Below are 20,892 nucleotides of genomic sequence, written 5' to 3' on the forward strand. Positions count from 1 at the left end.
GAAGCTGGGGAAATGGAATATGGAAACTCTGTATCCAATGTATATACGAATTTGTGTAAGGCTAAGCTCCTTCAAAATCAAGTTACTTTTAAAAAGAACCAGTGGACTAGTCTATAGGACAGGCTTAAATAGGCCACAGGACTTTTTAAAACATACAAGGAACAAAGTTCAAGGAGAAAACCAAATTTTAGTCCTAACTGCAAAGTTCTCAATCAGCTAACTGACTAGACATTGCTTTCCATCCCATCTCTTCCCTTGCAGATCAGGTGGCACTCTGGACATGGCCTCAGAGATCCACATGCCAGGCCCAGAGTGCCTTATTGAGAACATTAATGAGCGACTGTCAGTTAATCCAGAAATTGTGAAGATCCTGTCTGCCATTAAGCAGCCCGTTGTGGTGGTGGCTATCGTGGGCCTCTACTGCACAGGCAAATCCTACCTGATGAACAAGCTGGCTGGGAAGAAAAAGGGTGAGTGGCACTAGCAAAGCCCAGCTGATTCCCTTCTGTCCACCTACACTCCCAGAATCCAGTTCAGTGATGCGAAAAGAGGACGTTAGAGACCTGGGAGGAATATTGAAAGCTAACTTTCGATACAGTGATGGGCATCTTACATTTACTCTGTGCTAGAAGATAAGAGTCAACTCTTTCTCACCACTTTGCCTTAATTTTCTCTTTAAAGTATAAATATGCCTTTCTGGAAGGGGTAAGGTTGTAATAAAGAAAATTAATACAGACAATAATAAACAATAAAACACTTACTAAAATGTATGTGGATTAACATCAAGCTTATACTGATCTTTAAGGTAAAATAAATATTGCAGTTTGTACTGAATGTTCTAATTTCTCTCTTTTTCTGGTTGCAGTTAAGATCAATACTGATTATGTTTTCATTTGTCTCTTTAAACCTTGATGTTGTTAACTATTATCTCAATTTCAAGATCCATCTGCTATTAAAACTCCACCCTTTCTTAACTCCATGTCCCCTTGCAGGTTTTTCTCTGGGCTCCACGGTGCAATCTCACACGAAGGGCATCTGGATGTGGTGTGTGCCTCATCCCAAGAAGCCAGAACATACTCTAGTTCTGCTTGATACTGAGGGCCTGGGAGATGTGGAGAAGGTAAAAAATAAATCTTTTAAATCCTATTTATGTCAGATCAATAGCCCTCTTTGCATTATTATTTCCCACTCCTTGATTTGTGCTTCAAGTATATCATACTAATGTATTATTTTCATTTATTTTATTTACTTGGCTGTGCTCAAGATTTGACCTCAGATCCAATTTGAAGCAAACCAAAGTGAGCCTTATGTGAGAAAAGTAAACACTGAGTATGAGAATGATGGGCTAATTTAAGAATTGTTGCATACCTTGGCCACACATATAAGCATTGAGAGTGGTCAGGAAGGCCCATTGGTAGGTTTGAAACCCATAAAATAATGGCTAATGACTTTTTAAGTCATTTTTCTTTCATATTGTAGGAAAATGTCTTGGTGAGGCTACTGAAGGGGCCTCTGAATCTGATAGACAGTTTACAAACATATCTGACTTTTCAGAATGAGAACCCAGAAAGGTGGTGGGAATGGTGTTATCCACAGCTGTGCTATTTGTAAGAGAAGCAAAGTATAAGATCTGATGACAACATCTTTGGAATACATTATTACTCTTGCTAAAGGGGCATATTTTAACTATTGTCTAAAAAGTTCCTCACCATGACATGTCATGAGAACAGAAATAGGATCACAATCTCAGTTCAGGAGATAGGTTTGAATTCTATTACATGATCATAATAGCCACCACTATCAAGTGCTTATTTGCTTTACACTCTCATACGCAGTTATGTACAATGCCTAATTTAAATTTCACTACACCATGAATTTAACGTTTTTATATAAATTCATGTACAGATGGATAAAAATTTGCATAGGGAAATGACTAACCTAAGTTTCCGGAGTTAAATAGAGACATCTGGGATCAGCCTCTGTCCATCTGAATTGAAATCATGTGCTCTAAGTCACTCTATGTGGTTTCTACAATGACTTCTAGGGAGTCAACCAGAATGACTCCTGAATTTTTGCCCTGGCCATTCTCCTGAGCAGCACCTTTTTATACAACAGCATGGGAACCATCAACCAGCAGGCCATGGACCAGCTGCAGAATCCATTTTGTGGTCCAGACAACATGAAATCTAGGAAAGAACAGCTTTATTTTGTCACCAGTTACATTTGTGGGCAACTGCAGAAGAATTGCGGAGTCCCCTCTTTAATGAATCCCATTATGCTCACCATCCCAGTCTACCCCAATCACCGCCAGAAGCCCAAGCCTTTCTGGTCACACATTATCCTTAGACACTTAGCTGCACAAGGCTCTGTACAAGCCCTATCTGACTTCATCCTGTTGGGTCACAATCTCCTCAGGAGCTTCCTGGGTGTAATCTGAAACTGACCTTAGTACCCAGAGGGCAGGGAGAGACCAAAGAAAATGGCAGATCAGACTGGCAGGTGGCAGGTTTAATAAGCAAGGGAATTTACTTAGAAGTCTTGTCTTAGGTGGCTGGAAGACAAATAGATTTCCACACCTACCCACCAAATTTTAAAAGTCTCTATAGAGACCTTACCTGGGCTCAGTCAGTACACAGTCCAGATGGTCTCAGCACCCATTACTATCTCAAGGCTGTGTCCTTGTGCAACTTCCAGCATGGGGAAGGCAAGCGGAGTGCACATTCCAAGGACAGGGGAGAGGGTGAGCTGCCTGGGTCCAGCTCAGGGGTCAAAACTGCAGTCATGTTTGATGACCTCTCCCAACAAATCTCTATTGCCAAGCCCTCAGCATCCTCTAGAACTCATGTCTCATTCAGCAAATCTTTAGATCCTTATCATGATCTCTAAATAGTTCCTTCTGACTGAGTTCTATCTATACTCTGTGGACACTATTTCCCCCACAGACTTCTCAAGTGATCTTAAGTGGTGATTTTTTTCTCCCACACCTTGCATGTCATAGGTCCCACAAAACTTAGGTAACTTCCTTGTTCTTTATCACAGCTTCCAGAGACTTTCTCATTCTCCCATTAAAAAGAGAAACTCCTCCGAAGCACATGTACTGAGACTACACTATCCTTTGGCGAAGTCATCTACCCACTTCCCTGTAAACAAACTTTCATCTGTTAAATATTCTAGCTCCTAGTTCACTGTATTCTTAGAGACTTTAAAAACCAACAGACAGGACTTCCCTGATGGCGCAGTGGTTGAGAGTCCGCCTGCCGATGCAGGGGACACGGGTTCGTGCCCCGGTCCGGGAAGATCCCGCATGCCACGGAGCAGCTGGGTCCGTGAGCCATGGCCGCTGAGCCTGCGCGTCCGGAGCCTGTGCTCCGCAACGGGAGAGGCCACAACAGTGAGAGGCCCACGTACCGCAAAAAAAAAAAAAAAAAAAACCACCCAACAGACATTCGTCTAACACTCTGGCCTCTCAGTTCCCTCACCTCCTCATCTTAATCCTCCCACTCTCCTGCATTCTTAGCTCTGGTCATTATCAACAACTCCAACATTTCCATAAACTGAGTTTCAAGCATTGTCCTAAATTAGCTTTTGTCAAGGTTACCTTCATGGTCCTCTATCTAATGGTTGGCTCTCATACTCACTGACCTCTCAGGAGCGTTCGATAAAGTTGATGGCTTTTTCTTTTCTGAAACACTTGGTTCTTTTGGTGTCTAAAACACCACAGTTACCTAATATTCCACTTTCCTTATTGGCTATATCTTTTCTGCTTACTTTGTTGCATCTTCTTTCTCTTATTGGCTTCTAAGTATTATAGCTCTCTGATTCTTGGGTTTCTATTCTTCTTTTCTCAGTCCCTAGGCCATCTCTTCTAGCCTCAAGGAGTTCACTAACACCGTTATGTCAATCACCATAACATTTGTATAAGTAATCATGACCACTGCTCTCAGGCACAAAATTGTGTATCTAGTTACAAGTCTCCATTTAGATGTATAAGAAACAACTGAAACTTAGCGTGTCAAAAAACAGAACTCTTAATTTTTTTGACCAAAAGTAATCCTTCACCATCACAGTTTTGGATCAAAGACTTAGGATTCGGGCTTCCCTGGTGGCGCAGTGGTTGGGAGTCTGCCTGCCAATGCAGGGGACACGGGTTCGTGCCCCGGTCCGGGAGGATCCCACATGCCACGGAGCGGCTGGACCCGTGAGCCACGGCTGCTGAGCCTGCGCGTCCGGAGCCTGTGCTCCGCAACGGGAGAGATCACAACAGTGACAGGCCCGCGTACCGCAAACAAGCAAACAAACAAAAAAAACCCCAAAAACTTCGGATTCATCTTGGATGATTCCTTTCTTTATAACCTGCAAACTATTAGTCACAAGTCCTGTCAGCTCCACTGTCATAGGTATTTTCCCAGGCTGGCTAATTTCCACCACTTCCTCAGTGATAACTCCAGTCTAAACTTCCATCTTCTCTCCTCTGGGTTACCTCTTAACTGCCTAATGCTTCTCTCTGCTTATACTCTTGTCTCTTACAGATACAACACCAGCCAGAATGATCTTTTAAAAACAAACATCAGGTCATATCCCCTCTCAGCTCAAAGCTTCTCAATAGCTTCCCATTAAATTTAGATTAAAATTCAAACACTCTCTATGGCCTACAGGGCTGACATAGTCTGGACCCTATCCATTCTAGGACTTCTGCCCTAGCCATGCTGGTCTCCCTGCTATATGTTTGACACACTCAGTGATTTCCTATCTGAGCGTTTGTAGGAGCTATTTCCTCTGCTAGGAATATTCCTCCAATGAGTTAGTGCATGGCTGGCTCCCTCAGTTCATCCAGATCTCTGCTCAATGATCATCTCAGGATGAATTTACCTGAACCACTACATAAACCAGTACAACATGCAGACATACACAGTTATTCTCTAACCTTTAGCTTGGGTTCATTTTCCTTTAAGACAATTATTAACAAGACTCAGATTTTATTACATTTTTGTTTATTCATTTATCATCTATCTCCCTCACTAGAATGTGTATGGTAGAATTGTCCCACTCATTGCAATGTTATTGGTTCTAAGACAGTGCCTGGTTCATAGCAGTTGCTCAATAAATTGTGGAATGAATGAATAAACTAATTAAGAAAAATTATTTTAGATAAGCTTTGGGAGAAAATACAGCATAAAAGGTGCTACTCCTTTTCTGCAGTTTTCCTATGTTAGCATCTCAGCTATGTGACAGAACTGACAGATTGATTCAGGGCAAAATCCTCACCTGGTAAACGTGAGGCCAAAGACTCAGCTGACTTTGTGAGCTTCTTTCCAGACTTGGTGTGGACTCTGAGAGATTTCTCCCTGGAGCTGGAAGCAAATGGGCAACCCATCACTGCTGATGAGTACCGGAAGCTTTCACTGAAGCTAAAGCAAAGTTACTGGGCCTGATGGTTGGCTAACAAAAAAAAGAGAAAACAATATCACAATGACCATTTCTATGTAGGTGCTAAAACTTATAATTTCGTAACTTTGTTATCCTGGCTGTTCTGTTAGAGGAAATGAAACATTCTTTAGATGAATCAATTGGGTCTAATTTTAAGTTACCTCCTTCTTGGAGAAGAAAAGAAATTTCATTTCTCTATCCCTTTAATTTTTTTGGTCTGATCCATGATTAGTTAATATTTACCTCTTAATATAGGATTTGTGCAAATTACTAAGTTGAAGGGTCATATATTTGAAGCAATCAGCCTGAAATTGTACTACCTTAAATTTTCATTCCTCCAGGTACTGATAAAAAAACTAAAAGCTTTAATGAACCTTGGTTATGTATCTGAAAGTTCTTCCCAGAGAACAAGTGCTTCATCTTTGACCACCTTCTCAGAGGAAGTACCTCACCCGCCAGGAGCAGCTACAGGAGGAAGATCTGAACCCTGAATTCAGAGAACAATTTGAAGACTTCTGCTTCTACATCCTCAGCCATTCCAAGGCCAAGACTCTCTCAGGGGGCATCACAGTCAATGGGCCTCATGAGTCCCTCTCACTGCCCATACTTGGACTTTCCTATTGCCCATTGTAGACAATAGAAGTGGGAACCATGAGGGTTACTTCTGACAAATACAGAGTCTAATGATGCCAAGGAAAACACACCACAAGTGTCACTTTGTGAATTTTATATGGGAACTAAAAGTATTTCTGGTGTTATCTAATATTCACATGAGCAAGGTAAATAAAGGAAACAAACTAGAATCTAATCCTGGTGTAGTAACCTTCTCCACCATCTTCTCTCCTTATTTATGAAATTTCCTTCCAGGAAAGTTGTATGATTGACAAAGTCAGGAAAAGGCAAATACTCCATGTTTGCAAAGCTTTGCCACTAACCTTAACACAATTCTCTTGTTTATCAATGCAAAAAATATGTGAATTGATTAGGAGTGCCTGCAATGCACCAACCACTGGGCGTAATGGTGGATTAAAATATTTTAGCTCTATCTTCATTCTAGCACGGTGGGATCAAAAGGTACTATAACAATTTATTTAACTCTAATGATAAACAATGATAAGCATAATAAATTAAAATGATAGCTGCTTTGGATTCGAAGACAGAGAATATTTGTCTCTGAAAGTGACATGTAAAATGAGAACTTGAAAATGAGTAGGAGTTAATTAGAAGAACAGTTCAAATAGCTTTGCAGACAGAGATAATACCACGTGAGAAGTTCGAAGACAGTAAAGATCTCTGCGACTTCAAGAATGTAAAAGAAAGTGCGATTTGAACAAGAGTAGAGTGAATAAGAGTGGCGTCATGGTTGGAGGGAATCATACCTAAAAGGACTGGTTATATTTATACTTAAAAAAATCCTTCTGAGTATTTTGTAGATACCATGTTGGAGGGATGTACATGAAGCAATGAGAAGATGAATGATACTGCAATATTTTAATAATAAATAGGGATTATGCTAGGCTAAGATAGTGGCAATTGAGATTGTCAACATGGACAGAATCCACACATATTTTGAATGTCAAATCCATAAACCTTGATGATGGAGGGCATATGGGCGTGGTGTGTGGAAGGAATGATAACGAAGTGTCAAGTCCGACTCCAGCGTTCTGAGCTTAAGCAACTGCTTGAACAGATGTCATTTACTAAAAGAAATACTTGGAGGAAGAATAGCTTTCCAGAGTTGGTGAAGTTGTTTAGACTTGGATCATTTAGTATTGATTTTTCTCTGACGTATACAAGAAGGATTATCATCCAGATATTTCAATATACAAATCAAAAGTTTAAAAATCAACTCAAAGCAGGAGGTTAAAATATAGATGGCACTACTTAAAACTATAGAAAGAGAAGGCCCAGGATTGAGTGCCCCAAAATTGCTAGTTGTCTTTTTTTAATTGAAGAACAGTTGATTTATAATGTTTCAGGTGTACAGCAGTGATTCAGTTATATATATATATATATATATATACTTTTTCAGATTCTTTTCCATTATAAGTTATTATAAGACATTGAATACAGTTCCCTGTGCTGTACAGTAGGTCCTTGTTTTTTATCAACTTTAAATGTAGTACTGTGTATCTGTTTATCCCAAATTCCTAATTTATTCCTCCTCTCCCTTCCCCTTTGGTAACCATAAGTTTGTTTTCTCTGTCTATGAGTCTATTTCTGTTTTGTAAATAAGTTCATTTGTATCATTTTTTAAGATTCATCATATAAGTGATATCATATGATATTTGTCCTTCTCTGTCTGACTTACCTCACTTAATATGATAACCTCTCAGTCCATCCATGTTGCTGCAAATGGCATTATTTCATTTGCATTGCTGAGTAATATTTCATTATATATATGTACCGTATCTGCTTTATCCATTCATCTGTTAATGGACATTTAGGTTGCTTCCATGTCTTGGCTATTGTAAATAGTGCTACTATGAATATTGGGGTGCATGTATCTTTTTGAATTCCAGTTTTCTCTGGATATACACCCAGAAGTAGTATTGCAGGATCATAAAATAACTCTATTTTTAGTTTTTTAAGGAACCTCCATACTGTTCTCCATAGTGGCTGCACCAATTTACATTCCCACCAACAGTGTAGGAGGATCCCCTTTTCTCCACACCATCTCCAACATTTATTATTTGTAGACTTTTTGATGATGGCCATTCTGATCAGTGTGAGGTGATACATTATTGTAGCCAAAAACTGGTAGTTGTAGGGTGATCAACAACTCCAGTTTGCCCGAGGCTGGCATTTCCTGGTATATGAGATTCTCAATGCTAAAACCATAAATCCCTAGCAAATATGGATGAACTGATCACACTGCATGGAGCTTGGATGAGAGACTATCTAGAAAGATCCTCTTATTTAGGCCAGGCCCAGGACTAGTGGCCGGTACCACGTGTACCCCTACACTCACACACACACAAATGCTTGTGTATGCTAAATTGTCTCCCTGACCTTTTTTATATATTAGAAGGGAGATACAGTACAGTATATAAAAGGGAGATACAGTAAGGCTAAGAAAAGATCAAGACTTACTATCTTGTCCCCAAAATATCCTTACTCTAACCCATTCATTCCAACATCTTCCATTTGGGTGAGGGAAGGAGGAGGAAAGGGAAGCTTTAAACTCCTCTGAAACTAGAGGTTAACAAAATATTCCATCACTATTCTTCTCAAAAAATCCTTAAAACTATTGTTTGTGACACTTGAAAAACATAAAAAAAAATACTCTAGCCGTTGATACAAAATAATAAAATTTATATGCTCAGGACTAAACGGAATACAGTTGTTCCTCTCTCTCTCACCAACTAATGGTCACTATTTTTTAAAATTCTCTTTTGTAGGTCTAGAGAGCCTGGTGCTGACCTACATCAATGCCATCAGTAGTGGGGATCTGCCCTGCATGGAGAATGCAGTCTTGGCCTTGGCCCAGATTAAGAACTTGGCCGCAGTGCAAATGGCCATTGCCCACTATGACCCATGGATGGGCCAGAGGGTGCAGCTGCCCACGGAAACCCTCCAGGAGCTGCTGGACCTGCACAGGGCCAGTGAGAAAGAGGTCACTGAAGTCTTGAAGAACTCTTTCAAGGATGTGGACCGAGTGTTCCAGAAAAAATTAGGGGTATATTTGCTATTCTGGTTAATGAGAGGCAGAAAAATCTGGGCCTTTCTTGATATGAGTAGTCCTCCCAAAGACAGCAGACCTCCGTTATGTGTACTCATTTGCAATCTTTACTGAAAGAATAGACTTCCTTTAGACTTAGTCCTAGAGACTATGGTACCATGACCAACTATGGTTATTACAGATATCCTCTTCTGTTAATTTCCACCCTATGGATGCCATATTTTAAGCAAAAAGTAAACTGTAAAATTATATTTACATAAGATTATTTTAATTTATTTTTTCATTTAAAGTTAGTAAAGACACAGTGTTTTCATGTTCCCTGCTAATTATCCAGGATGATTCACTTCTTTGTGAAAACCCTAAAAACGTATTGTGTTTAATGTAAAGCAACAGTAAAATATTCAGAAAGACAGGGAAGAGAAATCAATTATAAGAATGCTATTTGAGGACTCAAGTCTGAGTCCTTTCAAATTAAGGAAGGATTGTTGTATGACAAATAATCACTTGACAGATGACAATCCCTTCTCTGGCTTGAAGGGCAGGAGTTTTCAAATTACACCTTCCTGCTTTCAGGGGTTCTGATGAAACTAAATAGTGAAGGTCAGCAGACAATGGACATCTTTCTAGACTAAAGAAACACTTGATATACAAGTTCTCTTCAATAATTTGATGTAGGTAAAAATGCTGTTTGTTAGGCTTTCTCCATACCGAAAATACCTGCAGTATAATCTCCATTACCTTCGTTAGTCTTGTATTGAGAAAATATGCAAAAGTATTATCATTTTAAAGAATGTACCACTAATCATTGACCCTTTTGAGCACTCATGAAAAAGTCACTGGTTTAATACTTTGCACCACTGCATATAATCCTGACGTGGAATCTATGACATAGATAAAATTTCCTGTGTTTTACAAAAAGGAAACCTCATTTCATGAAAGTTGAATGTCACTAAGTCACGAAGTGGTGAAACTCCCTGCAAGCCTGTCTTACTGAACATTTGTGTGGTAAACTATTCCTAAATTAGGGACTTGAAAAGAGAAGTTTCTATATGGAACAGCGTCTATGCTTTGAGAATCATTCTCTGAAGCTAAAAAAGCATGGGGAAAAAGCTTCAGATAATCACAAAGAGAAGTAGATGTATTTTTTTAAACCAGCGCTCTATTTAGGGGTATTCTAGAATCTCCCAGCATGGTGAGAGGTGTGTAATGTTTATATGCCACATTCTCTGCAGAAGCAGCATTTCCAGTAATCTGTGTGTGGTTAACAACCTCATAATGGCTTACTGTACCTTCTGTACTATTTTTTCACTTCACAGGAAGGGTTAGAAGCAAAGTGAGATGACTTTTGTAAGCAGAACATGAAAGCATCCTCAGTTTATTGCATGGCTTTAATTCAGGATATTTTTGGCCCTGTATATGAAGATGTGAAGCAAGGAATATTTTCTAAACCAGGAGGTTATCATCTCTATTTGGAAGAAGCAGGAGCTAAAGAATAAGTACTACCAGTCCCCCAGAAAGGGGATACAGGTAAACTACCTACTGAGTACCATTTCTGGGGACTTGCTGAGGTGACACTTTCAAACTACAGTGGAATCAACCAAAATGTGATTGGTAAACAGTGCCTGTGCTTTTCATTGATCCATTCACTGATTTATCCAATAGGAGAGACTACCATGAGATGAATAACAGATTCCTTCTTGGAAGCACAGATGGAGCCCCCCCAAAATGTTTGTAGAATTTCTTCAATAATTTAGTCATTCAATCATCCAACAATTATCTACTTAGTCCTAACTATATGCTAGACCTTGTCAAATTTCTGTGGTTAGTGCAATTAAAAGAAAACAAGTTCTTTCAAAGTATTAGCAATCAACAAATTATAGCTTACAGAAAAAACTAATAATAATAAGCATTAACACATATAGACCTTATTTTGTTTCAGGAAACAAATGGGCTTAACTCATTCAATCCTCACAACACCCCTATGAAGTACATGTTATTAATGTCCTCATTTTATAAATAAGAAAATTGAGGCACAGGGAAGTAAAATAACTCACCTAAGATGTACAGGTAATAAGTGGTACAGCTGGAATAGAAATCCTTGTAGCAGACTCTCTGCTCTTAACTATACTTCTGTGCTGGTATACTCAGGTTATATCAGTTAGAATTAGGTTTGGGTACATATTATTTAAAAATAAAATAAAACAAGACAAGAGTGGCTTAAAAAGGACAAAATTTTCTGTCTTATATACAAGAAGTATGGCAGAGGGAGTCCATGCTGCTATGACAACTCCACAATCACCCTGTTCCCAGGCCACTTCTTTGCTCTGTTTCAGCACCTTAGCACCCAGCCTACATCTTCAAGGTCAACTTACGGTCTAGGGTGGCTACTGGAATTTCACCCACTACTTCCATATTACAGATGGAAAGAAAAGGGAAAAACAGAAGAGTTAAAACTCTCTGGGTCAACTCTCTTTAAGGCGATCTGCAAAAAGTACTATATAACATTCCACATAAGTGGTATTAGCTATAGTTTAATCATATGGTCACCTCAGCTACCAGGAGGTTGACTAGAAAGTGCAACATTTTATCAAGGCCCACAATGTGCCCTGGTGGAAAAAATTAAGCATCCTGTTACTAAGGCAAAGGACAGAATAATACTACAGTGACTCGAGAAATCACTATCACAGTGAAAAAAGCGCCCTGAAGAAACACAAAGTAGACTACAGGCATGGGAGAGGAAGGATATGTGGTACTATTTTATATGTAGGTTTTTAGAGAAGGCCTCTATCGTGGGGTACTGTTTCAGCAGAATCTTCAAAGGAGTCAGGGAGTGAGCCAAGTAGGCATCTAGAGGATGAAAATTTCAAACGACAGAAACATCCAGAAGGATAAATTGGTTGATGTTCTAGGAATGGCAGGAAAAGCATTAAGAAGGCAGTGAGCAAAGGAAGAGGTGGCAGGAGGTGAGGTCAGAGAGATGCTCAGGGGCCAGAGGCTAAACAAAGTAGTATCCTGGAGGCCACTGAGAGAAGTTTCAATTTTACTTGGAAGGAGTTGGAAAATCAGCAGAGGATTTGGTGCATCACATTGAAGTGATCTTTCTTAAAGTAATATAACACAACACTAGCTGCCTTGAGGAAAACAGGCTATAGGGGAGCAAGAGTGGAAGGAAGCAGGGAGACCAATTATGAAGCTAATGCCGTGGTCCAGGCAAGAAGTGATGATGTCTTGGACCAGGGTGTTTGGGAGGAGCAGGTGACAATTGACAGGCCCTGGTTAGTTTTATTTTGAAGTCAGAGCAAACCTCATTAACTGATAATGGTACCTGGGATTTGTGAGGGGGAAAAAAAAAAGACGTAAAGGATCACCATAAGGTTTTTAACTCATACAATTAGAAGACGAGATTTACTAATTAAATTACTAAAATTGGGGTGACTGAGAATGAAGCAAGTTTGAAGGTGGATCCGGAGTTGGGTTTTAAGAAAGCTTAGTTTGAAAAGGTATTTAAATTTTAAAATGGGTGGTAAAATGAAGTTGAATTAAGAGATGTACTGCTAGGTTTTACTTTAACCCATAGTCTCTATTTCCTAATTCTAACTTCTTCTGCATCAATAAGCAGAAGAGACACTGAAGAAATATTTGGATTCCAAGGAAGATGTGGCTGATGCACTTCAACATACTGATCAGTCACTTACGGAAAAAGAAAAAGAGATTGAAGGTGAGAATAACTGAAAACCCTCTACATAGTTGGAAAGCGCTAGAAATGTTAATGTTAGCCACATTAGTCCACCTGGAATATTACTATAGAGCAAAAAATAGCAAGTATAGTTCATAGTTTTAGGGGATTCTTTTCTTAACTAATATTTATGTCAATCTGTCCTCTGATTCCTCAGTGCAAAAATAACCACAAGAAGTTTTCTTCATGAAATAAGCAAACAAACAAGCAAAAAGTGTGAAAATAAAGCTTTAACAATAAATTAAGATCCTCATATTTCTCCGCTTATTTTTCTTCTTACGTGGAATGTATAAAGTCTAAATCTGCAGAAGCTGCAAACAAAATGTTGGAGGAAATGCAAAAGAAGAATGACCAGGTGATGCAAGAGAGAGAAAACGGTTATCAGGAACATGTGAAAGAACTGACTGAGAAGATGGAAAAGGAGAGGGCCCAGTTAATGGCAGAGCAGGAGAGGGTTCTAGCCCTAAACTTCAGGTATTCAATTGTGTCGTCTCCATTCTTTCTACCATTGTGCTAAATAAAAAGCACTGCTTAGAATTTAGAGCATTAGGTCAGTTGAAGGACTTTTCTAGCCCGAACACTAGTAGACATTTCATTCTCTTATTGCTTCTACCCCTGACCATCTCTGGTTACTAAAGGCTATCTACTTGCAGGATAAAATCTCATAGAATTAAATCACTAATAAACCATAGCTATTCATTGCCAGGCACTGAACAGTGGCTTTACAGATATTCTGTGAGCAAATCCGTACATTATGTTACGGGTACCATTATATTGTCATTTTTCAAAAGAGGAAATTGTCATTTCAGAGATATAACTTTATGTCTGGAAGCGTCCTAATGAGTAGGAAGACTTCATGACCGTCTACACAATTAACCACATAATTAAATACCTAGGCTGCCAGTACCTTCCTGTTCTCCAGGCCTTACTCCAAGTCTATGCTGAGTCAGGATGTCTACGCAGTAATACAGTATCAACCAGTACAGGCTTGATCTTCTCAGCTTATTTCTGTTACCTCTGCCACCAAATTTTGGAGACTTGTACTAAATTCCATGATCAAAAATCTGCTGTGGGGCTTCCCTGGTGGCGCAGTGGTTGAGAGTCCACCTGCCGATGCAGGGGACACGGGTTCGTGTCCCGGTCCGGGAAGATCCCACATGCCGCGGAGCGGCTGGGCCCGTGAGCCATGGCCACTGAGCCTGCGCGTCTGGAGCCTGTGCTCTGCAACGGGAGAGGCCACAGTGGTGAGAAGCCCGTGTACTGCAAAAAAAAAAAAAAAAAAAAAATCAGTTGCATTTCCATGCACTAACAATAAATTACCTGAAAATGAAATTAAAAAAACAATCCCACTTATAATAGCATCAAAAAGAATACAGTTAACCAAAGAGGTGAAAGACTTGAATACTGGAACCTACAAAATATTGATAAAAGAAAGTAAAAAAGACACAAATGCAAAAACATCCTATGTTCAAGGATTGGAAAAATTAATATTGTTAAAATATTCTTACAAAACAAACTGATCTACAGATTCAATGTCATCTCTATCAAAATTCTGATAGTATTTTTTACAAAAATAGAAAAAGCAATTCTACAATTCAAATACAACCACAAAAGACCTCAAATAGCCGCAGCAATCCTAAGAAAGAAGAACAAAGCTGGATGCATCACATTTCCTGATTTCAGAACATATTACAAAGCTACACTATGCACAACAGTATGGGACTGGCATGAAGAGAACATGTAGACCGATGGAACAAAATAGAAAGCCCAGAAATAAATCCACACATATACAATCAAGTGATCTTTGACAAGGTTGCCAATAATACACAATGGGAAAATGATAATCTCTTCCAAAAATGATGTTGGAGATCATAGAGAACCACATTTAAAAGAATGAATTTGGACCCTTTTCTTACACCATAAACAAAAATCAATTCAACGTGAAATAAAGATTTAAATGGGAGACCTGTAATTGTTAAACTCCTAAAACAAAACATAAAGTTTCACAACATTGGTTTTGGCAAGATTTCATAGCTATGACACCAAAATCATAGGCAACAAAAACAAAAATAAATAATTGGGACTACATCAAACTAAAAAGCTTCTGTACAGTAAAGAAAATAATCAACAGAGTGAAAAGGCAGCCTATAGAATAGTAGAAAGTATTTCCAAACAATATACCGATAAGGGGTTAACCTCCAAAATATATAAGAACTCTTACTACTAAATAGCAAAAAAACTACTAACCCAATAGAAAAATGGCCTAAGAACTTAAGTAGACAGTTCTCCAAAGATGTACAAATGGCCAACAAGTATATGAAAACATATACAACATCACAAATTATTAGGGAAATATAAATCAAAAGCACAGTGAAATATTACCTTATACCTGTTAGAATGGCTGTTATCAAAAAAACAGAAGACAACAAATATGGTGAGACTGTGAAGAAAAGAAAACTCTTGCACACCATTGGCAGGAATACAAAATGTCTCAGCACTATGGAAAACAGTGTGGTGTACCTTCAAAAAATTCAAAGTAGAGCTACCATATGATCCAGCAATCCCACTTCTCATTATTTACCTGAAAGAGTAGAAATAAGGACATCAAAGTGGTATCAGCAGTCTCATGTTCATTGCAGCACTGTTCACAGTAACCAATTGTGGAAATATCTAAATGGCCATAAACAGATTAGTGGATAAAGATGATATATGCATGCAATGGAATGCTATTTAGTCTTTTAAAAAAGGAGGAAATTTTGCAATATGGAACAACATGAATGAATCTTGAGGACATTATGAAATGTCCAGTCAAATGAAATAATCCAGTCACAGTGAGGCAAATATTGCATGATTATTGCATGATTGCATGATTCACTTATATGAGGTATCAAAAATATTCAAATTCATAGAATCAAAGAGTAGAATGGTGATGCCATGCACCGTAGGGAGGGGGAAATTGGAAGTTACCAATCAATGAGTATAAAGTTTCAGGTGAGCAAGAGGAATACATTCTAGGAATCTGCTGTATGGCATCGTTCCTATAGTAAACAATAATGTATTGTAATATCGTGTATTGATGCATATATGTGGAATCTAGAAAAATGGTATAGATCATCCTGTTTGCAAAGCAGAAATAATGACACAGACATAGAGAACAAATGTATGGATACCAAGGGAGAAAGGGAGGATGGGAGGAATTGGGAGATTGAGATTGACACATATACACTATTGATACTATGTATAAATTAGATAACAAAAGACTACATACCTATAGCACAGGGAACTCTACTTAAGGCACTGTGGTGAACTCAATGGGAAGGATGTTCAAAAGGGAGGGGATATAGGTATATGTATGGCTGATTCTTTTTTTTTTTTTTTTTTTTTTTTTTTTTCGGTACGCGGGCCTCTCACTGCTGTGGCCTCTCCCGTTGCAGAGCACATGCTCCGGACGCGCAGGCTCAGCGGCCATGGCTCACGGGCCTAGCCGCTCCGCGGCACGTGGGATCCTCCCGGACCGGGGCACGAACCCGTGTCCCCTGCATCAGCAGGCGGACTCTCAACCACTGCGCCACCAGGGAAGCCCATGGCTAATTCATTTTGCTGTACAATAGAAACTAACACAATGTTGTAAAGCAGCTATACTCCAATAAAAATTAATTTATAAAAAAAAAGATAAGCAGGAAATTTGGTTACTTCATACAAAAAAATTGTGAGGTTCAATTGTCCCCGGAACTAATTTTGGTTCCCTGATAATAACTGGATTTTCTTGGTCAGAGAAAAAGGAGCTGACTCTGAACTTTAGTCCTATTTCAAAGTAGCCTTACTCTACTTTTACTTTTAATTTCACTTATATTAATAGGAAATAAAGTCTCCGGTATTTTTCCAAAATGGATACCAGAATTTTACATTCATAAACAAGATAAAATTTAAATCTTATCATTTACAAAAATTAATCAGAGGGACTGAGATAGTTAGAGAAGGCAGGGGGAAAGAATTCTTGAGTCCTTGCCCAACTTGTCTCGATTCAGAGTTGAATATGTTCTCACATTCTATTTATATAATGACTGGTCATTTTAGGATCTAAGCCTTTATTTCTGATAGCTTGGATAATACTCTAATTTTAGAGCAGACTTTAAATTGTCCAGTGACCTCTTATAAGAAATCAAATCCTATTTGCTGGCAAAGAAAGAGGAGTAATGGCCGTACCATTACTGTGAGGTGAGTGTAAATTCCCACTTCAGCCTCTCTGGATGCCTTGGATGGAGGGGTTCCTTGTTACTGCTGGGTGGGGGTGGGTCCCATTAGTCCTCCACTGATAACAACTTGTCTATAAAGGGTGGGAATGCCTAGTTACTTTGACCCATGTGCCCCCCCCCACCCTCGACTCCAGTGGGGGATGATCTCCTTACTACCAGGTGGTGGTGGCGTTGCCTCTTCTGATAACATGCCAGTGAAGAGAGGAAGGCCAACTTGTTACTATGCAGTATTTATTTCTCCTTCATTTTGAAGAATAATTTCAGTAGATACAGAACTCTAATTTGTTGTTCCTTTTTCTTTCAAGATTTTAAATATTTCACTCCATTCTCCTCTTGCTTGTATGCTTTCAAGCAAGAAGAAAAGTCTAAAAAGTCTGATGTAATTCTTACCTAGTGCCTCTATGAGTAAGGCATTCTATCCCTCTGGCTCCTCTGGCTCCTTTCAAGATTTCCTCTTTGTCTTTGATTTTCTGCCATTTGAATACGATGTGCTTTTCAATTTGAGAAGTTTCTACTGACACACCTCCAAACTCACTGAGTCCTTCCCAACCATGTTCAGTCTATTGATGAACCCATCAAAGTCATTGTTCATTATGTCATCATGTTTTTGGTTTCTAGTATTTCCTTATGATTCTGAGAGTTTCCATTTCTCTCCTTATATTACTCATTTGTTCTTTCATTTCATTATCCTCTTTTTCCATTAGACCTCTTAACATGTTAATCATAGTTATTTTAAATTTCCTGTCTGACAATTCCAAAATTTCTGCCATGTCTGAGTCTGGTTCTGATACTTGATTCGTCTCTTTAGACTATTTTTTTTGCCTCATAATTTTTTCTTGAAAGCTGTCGTGATTTAATAGGTTTAAAGGAATTAAGGTAAATATGCCTTTAGTGTGAGGTTTTACATTATCTGTCTAGAGGTTAGGTTGTGTTTACCACTTGTTGTGGGTGTGGTGTCAGGAACTAAAATTTCCTTACTGTTTTTGTTTTTGTCTCCCTGTTGTCTTTTGGTTTCCCTAGAGAACTTTTCTACTACCATCTAAATGTGTATGTCTCCCCAAAATTCATACGTTGACAACCTAATGCTCAATGTGCTGGTGTTTGGAGGTTAGGCCTTTGGGAAGTGATTAGTTCATGAATGCGGAACAATCATGAATGAGTTTAATGCCCTTATAATGAGGCCCAAGAGAACTCCCTTGCTGTGGTAGTTATATTTTTAGTCTTCTGAGGAACTTTCATACTGTTTTCCATAGTGGCTGCATCAATTCCCATTCCCACCAACAGGGTACAAGGGTTCGAAAGCTATACTTTAAAAGTTTTTATCTTGCATTCACTTTAAAAACATTGTGACTGTGTAAATAATTCTGGTGGATGTTTTTCATTCAATACTTTAGAGATGTTATTCCACTTTCTCCTAGCTTATATAATTTCTAGCAATGTTTGTTTCCAATCGTAGTTTTTGTTCCTCTGTATGTAATATTTCTATTTTTTCACCAGTTGTTTCAAGATTTTCTCTTTATGCTTGGTTTTTATTGCTAGTCTGTGAGGTGCATAGCCATATTTATCTTATACTTGTTTTCCTTAGGGTTCTATGAGCTTTTGATCTGCCATTTTTTGTCTTTTATTAATCTTGGAAAATTCTGGGACATTTTCTCTTCAAACATTTTTTCTGCCTCTTTCTTTACTTCTACTTTATTTTTTTCAATTATGTGCACAATAAACCTCTTGACATTGTCCTGTGAGGTGTCTTCAGCTATTGAACACTCAGTTATAATTTGTTTTCTCTTTATTTCTGTGTTTCCATGTGGTTAATTGTTATCAATCTATCTCAGTTTCTCTGATTCTTTCCACCAACTTGTCCACATCTTTTCTGTTAATTCCATTAAAATAAGTCTTAATCACTGATACTGTGCTTTAGTCTTATAGCATTTCCATTTAACTCTATTAATAGTGTCCATTCTTTGAAAAATTTTACATATGTTCATGTGTGTTATTCACCTTTCCACTAGATCCTTCAACATAATAATAATAGCAATTTCAAACGCCCTGTCTGATAGTTCCAACATTAGGCTTATCCCTGATTTTTGTTCTGTTCCTTGTCTTATCTCATTATAATGCATAGTTTTAACTGGTATGTATTTTTGTTTGTTTTGTTTTTTGCTTGACTCCATGTTTATTGTATGCTTGGCCTTTGTTTGAGCTGCTTAGAACTCTGGTCCATCCACAGCTGTAGTCTTTCACTAACATCTGAGTAGCAGGATGTGAAAATGAGACTCTTCCTCTCAGAGTTTTCACTAGACCCAAAGCTAAGTACACTAGGTGACAAATAAGCACAATTTCGAAAATAAGATGCTAGACCACTTTTTCTGGAGTTAAATTAATAGAAACTGAAAAACACTTCATTTCGGTTAAATCAAGTCTCAGTGACTGCCTTCAGTTTAGGAACCCATTTTAATCATTCTTCCTTTTCCAATATTATTGGATTTTTCCTGAAGCAATTACAACCATGGAAGCTGGAAGTGAGACTCCAAATGTATTCTACCCCTTTGTAAGTAATAATATATATCATGTTTCAGAGCCAAACATACCTAAGTGGCCTTACAGTCTTCATATTGAAACACACGTCTTTATACCCTCATTGACAACAACAAAAAGTTAATGAAAACAGAAGACAGGAGATCAAGAGAGTCAGAAGAAGACCAAGAGTGATACAGAAAAAGAGAGAAATTTCTTGGATCCAGGTAACTGAGAAAGGATTAACTTTATCTGGCCTTAGGTCATGTGCTCAGTCTCCCCCTAAATCAATCTCAGTGGCTCAGGAATTATTAGTTCACGCTAATTTTCCCAGCTTGGGTTTGTCTTGAATCTGCCAAGTTTCATCTCAAGATTCTAGAAAAATCTGTCCCCAATATTGTTGCATATACTTTTAGAATTATAACATGCTTTGCACCTTCAAATATGGTATCATTCTATTTTACAGAATAAGTTTAGGGCAATCTGGCTAAGGATTATTATACTTTTCTAGCTGCTTTTGAAGCTAGATAAGTCTGCATATGGAATATGTGTCAAAGCACTTGCTCTTGGGGAGTCTTGGCCGTAGAACTTTGAGACTACACTCTCCCTGTCCTTCCTTCCCCTCACTACAGTCTGAAATACAGATGTGGTAGTGAAACCCTGCTCCATAGGGTTAAAAACCTGTAACAGAAACTGGTGACTAACAAATTCTTGAGCTTATCTTACAGAACAGCAGATAAGGGAACAGATCGAAAATCCCTCCTCTTGTAATACAACAAAACTGGCTGAAACAAGGTGAAACCAATACGGCTGATCAGAGTCTGCACAGAATATACTTGCTTGTCCCATAGGTGAATTTTGTCATCACAGCCCCAAATTCTCCAACCTATTTCAAACCAAATCTCCCTGAATTTGCACAGGCATCCCATGAAGAAGCATGCAACTCAGATAAGCCTGCACAGAACTCCAATTACCTCACCTTTTCCCTACCTCCGATCACCTTTCCCCAAGGTCTAAGACCACCTTGCTTCTTTGTCCCCTAAGTATTCCAAACACCTCTCCTTCTGGGAGGCAGACCTGAGACTTGTTCTCCTGCCTCTTCACTGGGTTGCCTCACAAATAAAATTTTTCCCTGTTGCAAACCTCAGCGTCTCAGTGTTTTGGCTTGCAGCTCCTCGAGCAAAAGAACCTGGTTCCCTAACAGCAGCAGTCAAGTTTTTAAGTTGTAGGTAAGTACAATGCCTTAAAGGATACAGAACAGGATGGAAGGAATCTGA

The 20,892-nt window shown here is 38.6% G+C and overlaps 1 pseudogene across 1 annotated transcript; it reads left to right on the plus strand.

Moving 5' to 3' along the window:
- The first annotated feature begins 280 nt into the window (after nt 1–280).
- On the plus strand, nt 281–20,658 carry LOC309974460 (guanylate-binding protein 2-like; annotated as a pseudogene). Its single transcript has 11 exons — nt 281–470; nt 993–1,120; nt 2,045–2,165; nt 5,233–5,418; nt 5,769–6,010; nt 8,829–9,106; nt 10,426–10,652; nt 12,729–12,827; nt 13,127–13,319; nt 17,962–17,977; nt 20,467–20,658. The product of its transcript is annotated as a guanylate-binding protein 2-like (transcript).
- The last annotated feature ends 234 nt before the right edge of the window (nt 20,659–20,892 follow it).

Source organism: Leucopleurus acutus (genome assembly GCF_964270905.1).
Source record: "Leucopleurus acutus genome assembly, chromosome: 2".
Classification (NCBI taxonomy): Eukaryota; Metazoa; Chordata; class Mammalia; order Artiodactyla; family Delphinidae; genus Leucopleurus; species Leucopleurus acutus.